This window comes from Lathyrus oleraceus, chromosome 3 (genome assembly GCF_024323335.1).
Source record: "Lathyrus oleraceus cultivar Zhongwan6 chromosome 3, CAAS_Psat_ZW6_1.0, whole genome shotgun sequence".
Taxonomy (NCBI): domain Eukaryota; kingdom Viridiplantae; phylum Streptophyta; class Magnoliopsida; order Fabales; family Fabaceae; genus Lathyrus; species Lathyrus oleraceus.
Window position 1 is genome coordinate 411,650,909 of NC_066581.1, and position 13,422 is coordinate 411,664,330.

General features: G+C 32.6%; 1 pseudogene; it reads right to left on the reverse strand.

Moving 5' to 3' along the window:
• Nucleotides 1-2,922, reverse strand: part of LOC127131486 (uncharacterized) — a 107,320-nt pseudogene extending 104,398 nt beyond the window's left edge.
• Nucleotides 2,923-13,422: the final 10,500 nt, after the last annotated feature.

Genomic DNA, 13,422 nt, shown 5'->3' on the forward strand with positions numbered 1-13,422 from the left:
GAAGCATAAATTGAAAAATTAAAATATAACGAATTAGAAGTTATACCTGAATTAGAAGGAACATCAAATTGTTCAGCATTAGTTGTACATATAACATTGTTGACATTATTGTCACCCTTCAAGTTAGATGTACATATTTCATTGTCGTCATTATTGTCACCCTCCAAGTTAGTATCAATATCTGCAAGATTTCAACATATCAACATAGTGGGATTGAAAATAAATAACCATTTAATTTAGTTGAAGAAGATTTGGTTTCCTATTAGTTGTGTGAGATATATTGTGTTAGATAGGATTAAAATCCAATGGTTTCTTAGTGGATAGACTGTTTTTTTACGGAATTAATTTTGGTATCATTGGAATTAGTTTATATAAAGTAATTAGATCATGAGCTTGGATATTCATCATATTTTAATGATTGTGTTATTGTTTGAGACAAGACCAAATAAAAACAGCTCAACAATAATCAACTTCAAAATTACCTTGGAAGGAAATGTGAAGTGGTTTGATTGAAGGCAAATCCCAAATATACGGTCATTGTTGTATATTTCTCAAATGATAAAGAAGCATGTCATTATGTAGTGTATATTTTTCTGGGGTTAATGAATTTTGAGTTAGTATAATTCTTTTTTTAGGGGTGTAATTCATAAGATGAAGAACCAACTGCAAATTAGTAAAAATACTAATTAAAAACATATTAAAATAAGGGAATAGGCTTCAATCCAATCTCTTGGAAAAAGACTAATTAAAAAGGATACTTCAAGAATTAATACATTTAGTAATTATGAGTAAGACTATTAGAATCCAATTTTGCTTAGACAAATTAACCAAATAAACTTGCTTAGGATAGTTTCTGATCTTATTCAATTTATTAGAATGCAATTTTGCTTGGACAAATAGATTTGAATCTTATATTAGGCATGATGTGTTTGTTAATAGGACCCTTGTCAACTATTGTATTTATTGTATTTAAGGGCATGTGATTACACTATGATTTCCATTCAAATAAGAACATAATAAGAAGATCCATCAATTGTTTAACGTAGTAAATCAGAAAGAAAAAAAAAACATAGGTGGCAAGTTCAGAAAAACCATAGGAAAATGACTCTGATAGATGCAACAGAAACAAAAGAGGATAACTTTAGAAGAAGTAACTTGAGTACACATGTTTGTAATCACAAATTCAATAAACACGATCAATCACTTTTTTCAACCTTGACACATGAAATTTTTCGACGTTTAGGTAACAGATGACACAACACCATCAATAACAATCAATTCAATACTATCAATGATCTCTTTCCTAATGTTTTACTTGTAAGCGAATTCCCAGAATCCATAGCAACAAAACATTCTTTATTTGAATCATCTCCTTCAATAACTCCTACATATATTATTTAAAAACTATAAAAATGATATTATACTCAAATTAACATTAAAAAAACATAAAATAAGTTATATACCATGACATTATTATCAGCAACTTGACTCTCTAATTGAACACAATCATCTTCAACACCCTCATTTCCCAACTATTATACAAATTATAATAATAAGGATTTGTAGGATTATTAAAAAAAACAAATAAAATAAATACAAATTATATTAATACATTGATTTCATTAAACGTAATAAATTGGTTAATAATATCTTCATCATGAGTCAACTCTTTAACTGTATAATTGCGCCAGTTGCGAAACAAATTGGCATCACTCATTTCTACCTTAAATAACATTAGTTTGTCAACAAATGCATCAAACTCGGATGGATAGACCAAATCTTGTGAAAAAGCATCCAAATCAATCATATTTGAATATGTAACTTAGTAATATAAGTGAATATACTTTAGAATGATGATTACAACAAATATAATAACCTGATTCATATTAGCAAGACGATCTTGTACACTTCTACCCAAAAATTGATTAACGATCCTATAAAAAAAGAATGAAAGTGGTTGATCCAATATTATCGATGACTTGTCCATGAATCTTGTACCTGAAAAATTATTTCATATTAGAAGAAATACATAGATAATAAACTATATAGTGAATGTTTTATGTAAGAATCAAATGACTTGTCTAGGAATAGTTGTCCCTGATGTTTTGCACTTTCCATTGAAAATGACTTCATTTATAGTGGTAATCTTTGTTGTAGACTTGGTGCATGCCTGATAATACCATCCGAGATGTGTCTCAAGTTCTCAGATTTTTGCCAATAGAGAACCAACACATTTCTTATCTAAACACAAAATATGTGAATCAACTTTTTTGGTTTAAACATATTAATTAAAAAAAATTAACATGTTACCTATTACCAAAGTCAATTGATTTGTTTAACATTATTATATTACACTCTAAGGCCTACCTCTGACGATTCTATCAAATCACTAATGGTCATCCTCGCTTTTTGCATCAAATTATCTGATAGAGAAACTATTGTTGGAGCACTCATTTAACTAATAACCTGAGTGAGTTCAACTTCAGTCTCATTCATCCTATAAATTTAGTAAATCATATAAGTTAATAAGTTTAAACATATTTTTTCTTCCAAAATTATAATATGTGCAACTTATTCATCAACTTACTTGAATCTATACTCAACAACTTCAACATCAATTTAATTCCATAAAAAGTCTTAGATACTCCCATAACTCTTGATTATAAAAATAATATCATTAGTTAATACTAAAACAACTCTATTAAATTTAGTTATACAAATTTAATACTAACTGTAATATAAGATCATAAAAAATTATTATCAACCAAAATATACTTTTAACTTGTAAAGTTGAAGTATCATGACAATTGGCTCGGATAATTGACAGCTCTCCATAAATTGATGTATAGCCTCAACAAAATCATCACAAAAAGGATAATTGACGGCTCTCCATAAATTGATGTATAGCCTCGACAAAATCATCACACAAAGTGTAATGAATCATATTCCTCCTAAATTTTTAATATAACTTCATGTCAATAGTACATAAAACAATATAAGAAACTAAAATAAATAAATTAAAGTGTATAACTTACTCTAATCCTCAACAGTTACATCCATAACCTTACTCTTTTTTCCATTTTTATTTGTCTCCTTGACAACATTATAACACTTCGAATGATATCTAAATTAAATAAAATATATATTCAATAAGATAATGGTGAAGAAAATATAAATTAATAAATAAATTAAGACATAAAATATAAATTAAATAGTAAAATTTATACTAATAAAGTAAGGTTTTTTACTTAGTAGCACTCAATTTTAAAGAAAGACAAAAAATTAAAATGATATCGAGATATATCATGAGTAAATACTTTGAAAACCTTGGTTGAATTCATAAAATTAAATTTGTACTTATGTTTAGTAGCTTTGTATGAATGGTCTTTATTCATAGGGGAATTGGATCCATTAAGACAAAATTTATCAAATTCATCCACCAAAAATTTCATCTAATCTATCCACTACCTAAAAACTAAGTTAATGGATTGGATTAAATCCATGCATTTATAAGCATGGATTGATCTAATCCATCCAACACATTTTAATGATCCAATGGATTTTTTATCTAATTTTAAAAAAAATAAATTTTTTTAAATATTAAAAAATAAATTTTTTGAAAAATACAAAATTAATTTTTTTTCTGAAAAAAAAAACCGTTTCTTTTTAAAATACAAAAAACTGATTTTCTCCAAAAAATTTAAAATTATTTTTTTTGGAAAAAAACAAAATTCGATTTTATTTTCAAAAAAGTTATTTTTTTACGAATATAAAAAAAATAAAAAATAAAATATTTTTTAAATTATTTTTTTTTGAAAATATAAAAATATATTTCTTTTCTAGAGAAAAAAAAAATTCCAAAACAAATTGATTTTTTTAGGAAAAAAACTGAACTTATTTCATTAAAATACAAAAAAGATATTTTTTTTCTTGAAAAATATAATTTTTTCAAAAAAGTAAGTGATTTTTTTAAAAAATAAAAAAATTGAATTTTTCTAAAATACAAAAATTAATATATTTAAAAAATATATTTAAAAAGAAAATGGATGGATGGGGATATTCATCCGTTAAAAATATGAAATTGGATGGATTGGACGAATTTTATTTTTAATGGATGGATTGAATTTGATATTTTTAAGAAACTTTTAGTGGATTCTAAATGGACTAATGAATTGTTTTGATCCATCCATTAACGATCAATTCATATTCATCCAATTCATCCATTTTATCACCCCTAATTACTTCCGACCATAAATTTTTCAAACACATAAAATGAACGAACCTTCTACCCTTGAATCGAGGAATCAAAATTTTTCTTATACTGACATGAATTCTTCCGCACTATTCCAAAAAAAAATATGTTAATTGAAGAACTAATTATAACTTAAAGACAAATTATACAATAATAATTTGTATCATATCATCTAGAAAAAATCAGGTGAATACTTCCATCATCCCTAGAGTTGTGGCGATCTAGTATTGTCCAAAAGTGGACCGGTCGAACCCTCAATAAAAAATTAATTTTTCCACGCTTAATTTCACTAACTTTAATGTACTTAGGTGCTAACACTGAAACAACTGCAATATTAAAAAATAAATGAAATTCAATTTGACATTTTCTAAGTTATACTCTAACATTTGTTTGACATAGTTGTACTTTAGGATGTTGAATCAAAGTTTTCTAAGGTTGTGGCAAGTTATAAGTGTAGCATAACGAGGTTACTTATATAATATAATTTGGATGTAAAGTTCAATGTGACTCATTATTAGAATCTATATGACCTAAAACATTGTCCATCCGTTTTTATATTATAACTATCTATATGACCTAAAACATACTCCATCCGTTTTTTATTATAAGTCGTTTTTGACTTTTCACACGTATTAAAAAATATAATAATTATGTTAAGAAAAAGATAAATTACAAAGGATTTTACAAAATTATCCTTCATTAATGATATTGGCAAAATAAATTGACATAATTAAAAAGAGAGAGAATAATAAATATTTAAGGATAGGAAAAATAACATTAATAATTCATTGGTATTTTAAAACGACTTATATTGTGGTACAAAATATTTTTTCAAATTGACATATAATAAAAAACTGAGGTAATAGTTGTGTAATAATTCTTCTCTGATAATAAAAAAATGGAGTGTAAACATCTTTAAATTAATTTATATAAAGAATATAATTAAACATAATAAATTAAAGTATTAATTAACTACAAACTATATATATATATATATATATATATATATATATATATATATATATATATATATATATATATATATATATATATATAATATTAAAGTGAATAATATAAAATATTAATTTAAAAAATAAAGTAGATATAGATATATGTATCTATTTGTCTATGATAGGAACCACATGCTTCTTTCCAATGTTATCTCATATTCATATCTTTGTCCATGTTTACAATAATTAGACTATCGAGGAAATAGATTGGGAAGGATTTCAATTATCTCAATGTTATCTCTTTGTAGCTAATTAATTTGTGAGATATTGGATCGAACTCTAGTATGGTCGAAGGGTAGTTTCCTAGTTCCACAATTCGACATGACCTTAGCATGCCGTCAAAGTCTGTTCACATGCTGTAGTCGAAGTATGCTAGGATTATTAGCATGTCGAATTAGGCATGTTTGTTATGCCCAATTGTTTAAGTTAGTTTGTTCTCTAAGTTGGTTTATATAATGGGTTTGTAACACTTGTAATCTTATTTCAAAGAGAAAGTAAAGAATATAAGTGTATAACCAATTTCATTATGTTCTTATTGTTTTCTTCTTTTCTATCCTTGTGGGTTTCTTACCGATCAAGAAACCAATTATACTTTGTAATTTCGTCATCATTTTCACAACAAATTGGTGCGGTGAGCATGGAGAAGATGTCATTAACAAAGTATGAGATTGAAAAGTTCACTGGAGTGAACGATTTCGGTTTGTGGCGCTTGAAGATTAAAACCCTACTGGTTCAGCAGGGTTGTTTAGAAGCGTTGAAGGGAGTTGCAGCCATGGATGTTGTGTTAAAGGATAAAGAGAAAGAGACTATGATAGAGAAATCCCACATCGTCGTCTTATTGGGCCTTGGTGATAAGGTTCTTCGACATGTTTCAAAGGAGATGGCGACATCGTGTCTTTGGGAGAAACTCAAAAGTTTGTACATGAGCAAATCATTGGTCAATCGCCTCTACCAGAAGCAAGCTCTATATTCATTCAAAATGAGTAAAGACAAAGTTCTGGATGAGCAGTTGGATATGTCCAACAAGTTGATTCTTGATCTTGAAAATATTGATGTAAAGATCGAGGATAAAGATCAAGCGTTGTTACTGTTGTGTGCTTTGCCTATAACACATGCTCACTTCAAAGAAACTCTCTTGTATGGAAGAGAGTCTCTGACATTTGAAGAAGTTCAATCAGCCTTGTACTCTAAGGATTTAAACGAACGAAAGGAGCACAGGCTATCTTCGAATGGTGAAGTTCTGTCGGTTAAGACAAAATTCACAAAGAGAGATGGAAAGTTCGACAAGAAGAATGGTAAAAGTCAGCAGAAGTCTTATAGTGGTGATGCATCTGGTATTCGATGTTATCATTGTAAGATGGGGGTCACACAAGAAAAGTGTGTCCTGAAGGCCTGAAAGATCATGGAGGTAAGTATAATGGTAACGCAACCATTATTCAAGATGATTTTGACTCATCTGATGTTCTTGTGGTTTCAAGTGGCGACTCAAGTTAAAAATGGATTATGGATTCAGGTTGCACCTGGAACATGACTCCAAACAAAGACTTATTCGAGGAACTATGTGATCAAGATGGTTGATTTGTATTGCTTGGAAACAATAAAGCTTTCAAGATTGTAGGTGTTGGATCTATGAGATTCAAGCTCCATGATGAGTCAATAAGGTTGTTGACTGAAGTCAGGTATGTACCTGATTTGAAGAGAAACTTGATTTCTCTTGATGAATTCGACAAGAAAGGATATGTTTTCCAAGGAGAGAAAAGTGTTATAAAATTCATGAAGGGGTCGAAGGAAGTCTTAAGAGGTATGAAGAAACAAGGCTTGTATATCCTTGTGGCTGAAGTTGTCAGTGGTTCTGCAAATCTTGCATCAACGAAACCTTTGTCGAAGACAAGAATTTGGCACATGAGATTGGGCCATGTCAGTGAAAGGGGTCTGGTCGAATTGGGGAAACAAAATCTACTTGGTGGAGACAAATTCGAAAAGTTAAAGTTTTATAAACCCTGTGTACTTGGAAAATCTTGCAGAGTGAAGTTCAATAAAGACAAATAAAGAGCACATGGATCCCTTGATTACATCCATGCGATCTTTAGGGGCCTACGAGGTGTCCATCACATTCAGAAGCAATGTATTTTCTATCCATAGTTGATGATTATTCCAGAAAGTTATGGTATTCATCCATAAGACTAAGGGTGAAACTTTTGAGAACTTCAAAAGTTGGAAGACTTTTGTCGAAAATCAGACGGGCAGGAAAGTCAAGAGGCTGAGAACCGACAATGGCCTTGAATTTTGCAATGAGGCGTTCGACAGTTTTTATGCATCCTATGGTATTGCAAGGCATAAAACTAATGCAGGTACCCCCTAACAAAATGATTTGGCTGAAAGGTTTATTCGAACCATTTTAGAAAGAGTTAGATGCATGTTGACTAGTGTTGGGTTAAAGAAGGTGTTTTGGGCAGAGTCTGTTTCGACATCAACATATCTGATAAACATATGTCCTTCGACTGTGTTAGATATGAAGACACCTGAAGAAATTTGGTCGGGACATTTACCAGATCTCGACAAACTTAGAGTATTTGGATGCATAGCCTATGCTCACATTAGGCAGGACAAGGTCGAACCTAGAGCTATGTGTAACAACCCATTTTTTTTAAGTATTTATTTATTATACTATTATTATGATATTTTAATTTAATTATTTAGAGTGTTAAGTAATTAAGCGGTTGTGAGGTAGTATAATAATGGATTAATTAACTTAATTAGTGTGGGAATTAATTATTTAGTGATATGAGGAAAAATTAAATAATTGAATTAATTAATTAACTTGGTTGCATAGTGAGTGATTAATTATTTAAATTTAAAGAGAGGTATTTAAATATTAGGTATTATTGGGCCTAGTGATTAAATTAGATGATTTAAGCCCAACTAGAATACTATTATAAATAGTAAGAGTGAAGGAAGTGAGAATTTGAATTCACTTGAGCACTGAAGGCAATAGAGAAAGAGGAGAGGAAAAGCGAGAGGAGTCAAGGTTTCCATCAAATTGACAAGGTAAGGGGGGGAAATCCTTATCATTATGGGTTAGTATGATTGGGTCAATGGGTAGGAACATGTTTTAGGTTGAAATCCTTAATTGGCATGGTTTGGAATTATTAGGTCTTGATAAATACTCTTGAATTGGGATGATTAAATTATGCTAAAGCTATGAATGAATATATATTTGGATGATTCATAATTTTCTGAACGTGTAGCTTTTTACGGAATCGAAATCGGAGGTCCGGAAGTCCTCCAACGATGAAAAATGCGGGGAAATCTGCATTTTGTTTCGTGTTAGCGCAGGAACAGCTTTCTGTTTTGCGTTAACCGGTTAACCCAGGGCGTTAACCGGTTAACACTGTTACGATATTAAAAAAAAATTATATTCTGTCTTGCATTAACCGGTTAACCCAGGTGTCGCATCCGCGAAAAAACAACCGGCGAGCTGAAATAAAACACAACACAGAGCCGCCACTGCGCGTTATTTATCCCAAGATAGGGAAAGGAAACGCTCAGAGAAACCTGGAAAGGAAATGGTCTTGCGACCAAAGAGAAAGGGTAAGGGAGTCGGTTACGCAAGGGGAAGGTATTAGCACCCCTCACGTCCGTCGTACTCGACGGGATCCACGCTCTAAGAAAAGAAAAGGTTGCTAAAACACCACACACACACACACCGAAGACAACACAGGTGGGGTTAAGGGGAAGAGAGCTCGATAGGACGTCACATCCTATGCCTACATATCTCGTCTGGAACGAGAATCAGAGCCACTGTAGTTCGGCTTACGCACGCCAAACAACACAAAACACACAAACAGATGGCAAACATGGAGCCCAACCGCCAATCATTGGACTTACGTCAGCATCCGAACCAAAACACACTCAACAGGGCAAACGTGGAGCCCGACAGCCAATCACTGGACTTACGTCAGCATCCGAACCAAACAAACACAATCAGATGACAAGTAAACACACACAAAAAGAAAAAAAGTGCCCGGAGAGGTCTCGCACGACCTCCTGCCTACATACCTCGTCTGGAACGAGGATCAGGGCGATGTAGTTCCCCTGAAAGGGAAAGAAAATCTAGCCAGAAACCAAGGGAAGACACACTACCAGGGAGCTGGACTCGAGCCTAGTGTTGTCATGCATCGTTACCCTACGTTGAGGTTTCTACCTACTTGCACAACTGCAAGCTAATCCTATCCAGGAAGAAAGCAAGCATACAAGCATACAAGCAAACAGAGCAAACAAATATTCACAAAGCACACACTATAACCAATCAAGTGAGGCTCACACAATGGGTTTGACTGCCGAAGCAAGTCATCTGTACATGGGTATTATTCGCTCTTAACCTTGCCATTACGAGGCTAAGGTGAAGCAGATGAAAGGTGAGTGAAGATGAGACCTCACAGCTTTTATCCCTGGCCAGGGAGAGCTTTTAGACAAAGGAGCGTGGGTCCAGAATGGAGGGACCCTTCTACGCTCAAAGACTCTGACTCGATTGTGCAACAGCACAGGATCTTGGGTTTGTGTCCCAATGCATCAACACACAGCCGTGTGAGCAGAGGGACGACTCAACAGAATAGTGGGGGATAGATTGCATATCCCTTTGATCCACCAATTGCCTCATAGAGGTCTTTACCTGCTTGGGCACAAATGTAAACAATCACAAACATCGCCTCTTAAGGAGGACTTCAGACATTTGCCCGGCCAAGTAACAGGCCGGGTCTCCCAGACTACATGAAGAATAGAAGTCCTACCTAAAGTGGTTTAAAACCAAGCAACAGCAAGCAAGTTCTTAAAGAACTGTAAGCGACTAAATGTACCTGAAATCAATCAAGTATCATCAGTACTCAGACAGACAAACAGTAAACAGCAAATGGTTAATCAGTTAATCTGTACAAGCAACACAAGTTAATTGCACACAAGTGCAAGCTATAAGCCCAAGCTCAAGCATCACAACCTACAAAACAAAGTCATGTTAGTAGACAACATCAAACAATCTCAATTTAATTGACTTGAAGCATTTTCCTTGAGCATTATGCATTTCATCCTGAAAAGTCAAACCAAATGTGAGAAACTAGACCACTAGGCCAAGCCTAGGGTCCAAAAGTGATAAAAAAATCTAAACAGCAAGTAATATTCAACCAAAATCAAATTAAAACAAATCAAAAGCAAATGCAATTGGTCCCATGCTCATACCATTCATCAATATCATTTCATGCACAATTTGGTACAAACTAGGTCAAATGGAACCTCAAATGTCCAAACAGAATAACTTCAATCAAAAGCATATCAAAACAATTCCAAAAATCCTCAAATAATTCACACCTAAACAGGACATATTCAAGGTATAGCATGTCAATTTTCAGCTCAATTGGACAAAAGGAACTAGGCCAATGAAAATCAAGAAATCCAGACACAATTATTCAAGCCAATTCATAACATCAACACAAGCATTCACTTCAAAAATTCATAAATCAGTGAAATCAATTAAGAAATGAATGGGACCAAAACAGTGATGTCCTACAATGTGTCTATAATCAGCATACCAAATTTCACATTCATCCAAAACCATATGAGAATTTCACACAAGATATGCCAACATGTGTCACACAAGGTTGCAAAATGAGCATACAGTGAAGAAAATTATCAATCAAATTAAAAACACCATAGAAAAATCCAGAACAATTCACATGTTATCTTGACATATCAATGATCATTCATGCAAAATTTCAATCCAATCCAACAATCATAGGTCATGCAAATAAATTCATGAAGTTGACCTAGCTAGGTGTGACACAAATTGTCACACCTAGATTCAAAAAATCATATCTCAATCATCAAGTATCCAAAAATCACAAACTTTACATGGAAATCACCATCAACATGTCCAGAATGAGCACAAAAAATTTCAATCATTTCTTTAAATGTATGAGCATTTCATGATGAAAATGGCAAAACATGTAAAAAAATACACACAAGTCAAAGTTCAATAGGCCAGGTCAACATTTTATCATGCACAACTTATGAAACCATGCCTATAAAAAACTAGAGGGAATTTGGGAGCTATCAAAAAAAAATCCTCATAATTTTTGGACTTGTAAATATTTTTTTATGAATTTTCTAAGATTTAAATGAATTGTTAAATAATTATTAAGTGTTTTATTTAATTAAAATGAATCCAATGGCATTTCTGTAATTATTACGTCCAAGGATCAAAACGCATAGCATCAGTAATGCAGTGTCAGCGCGCTATTGGCTTGGCTTTGGCGCTAAACAAAATTCAAAAAAAGCATTGCGTTTCAATGGATCAAACGCTCTTTTTTCCCAGAATTTCAACAAGGTTCTTCATCATTTTCCAGAAAACGCCATGAACTCAAGAACATTGAATCTCAACGAAAATTCACAAACTTATAGTCACTGGAAAGGTCTAAGTGTGTAGAGTCCAAATATCATCATCAAATCGTCCAGAATTTCACATATATTACGAATCGATTGAATTAGGTTTTGACATCAATTCTTCAAATCGAAATATCTCTCTCTACAATCATCCATTTCAAAAACTAAAGGCATCACGATCATCTATGTTGAACACACTACAAAACGCATATGAACATTTAAAGAATGATGATGTTCGAATTTGAGGTACCTTGAGATGGCAGTAGTGATTCTTGTGTTCTTGGCGCGTGTTGATCCAAAACAGATGCAAGAGAAGCTTCAGGATGTTGACTGGAGGTGTTAGGTTCGATTGAAATTGCTTCTAGTGGAAGAATTTGCAAAATGCCATGGATGCACCAAGGATGAACAGTTGCGATTCCAATGCTTTTTGGCTCCAAATCATCAAAACAGTTCAAGAGGAAGATCCATGGAAGAGGCAGCAAAAAGAAATTCGTGATTTGATGGAGAATTCGAAGAGTTTGATCCAATTTTGCTCTTGAATGTTCTTGAGCTTTTGGAGAATTTGGAGGGAAAAGTTTGTTGAATTTCTTGTGAAATGTGATTCTGATCAAAAGTTAGTTACAATTAAGTACTTATATTCCCAATTAATCCACCTCTAATCATCCAATTAACCAAAAATGATGTAATTAGCAAAAATGCAATTTTCTTAAGCAAGGGCAAATATTTCTTTTTACTATGGGGCCCATGACAGCTGTATGACAGCTCACACATTCTCTAAATATCAGTTATGATGTGTTGCAACTTGTCCCATGGTCATTGGTTGTGTAACTTTGATTTTCACTATGTCATGGCAAATGGTATAATTTTCAAATGCAATTCACAAGTGACTTGACCAAATAATGAACCTCAACATGTTATGACAGTTCAAACCATTTTCAATTTGCATTTGTGAGGTGTTGCAAAAATCCCCATGCCAAAATTCTCATTATTTCTCAACTTGGACCATTTTGCCCTTGGATCTTTAACTGTACACTTGAAAATTGACTTTTTGCATTGACCATTTTTGATGAATTCCAATTATGCACCATGAAAGTACATGTCAAACGGAGTTTGCACATAAAAAGACCACTCAATTTGGACACCCCATGTGGAAGTTATGCCACTTTGATTATGGGTGATTTTTGAAATTGAATGGACCATAACTTGCCAACCATACATGGGATTTTCAAGCTCTTGGACTTTTTGGAAAGGTGAGACCAAGATCTACAACTTTCATGTTGAACCAATTTTCATTTGAAGCTTCCTTGGACATGTAATTTTGAGGTCAAAAACTTTCCATTTTTGGAAACTTCTATTACAAGTCACTTTCTATTTTTGGCAATTTCTTGTCTGACTTGATTTTCTCCATTCTTGAGCTTTGACATGTCAAATAACACTTGTTCCAACATGAATGAAGTGTATCCAACTCTCTCCCACTTCCAAATCCATAAAATCAAGCACAGTTGACCACAGTTGACTTTTCAACTGATAGATGAATTTGGCAATGCATTGATCAATCTGAGCCCCAATCTCCTGATGAAATGGCTCAAGGATGAAACCCTAGCCTCCATAAGCTCCATACAATCACATGTTGATCCCCATATCAATCATAGACCCCATCTCCTTGCTATGCCCTGATTGGCCCAATGCAACTGATTAGGGTTGACCAGTGGTCAAAACCCTAATCTC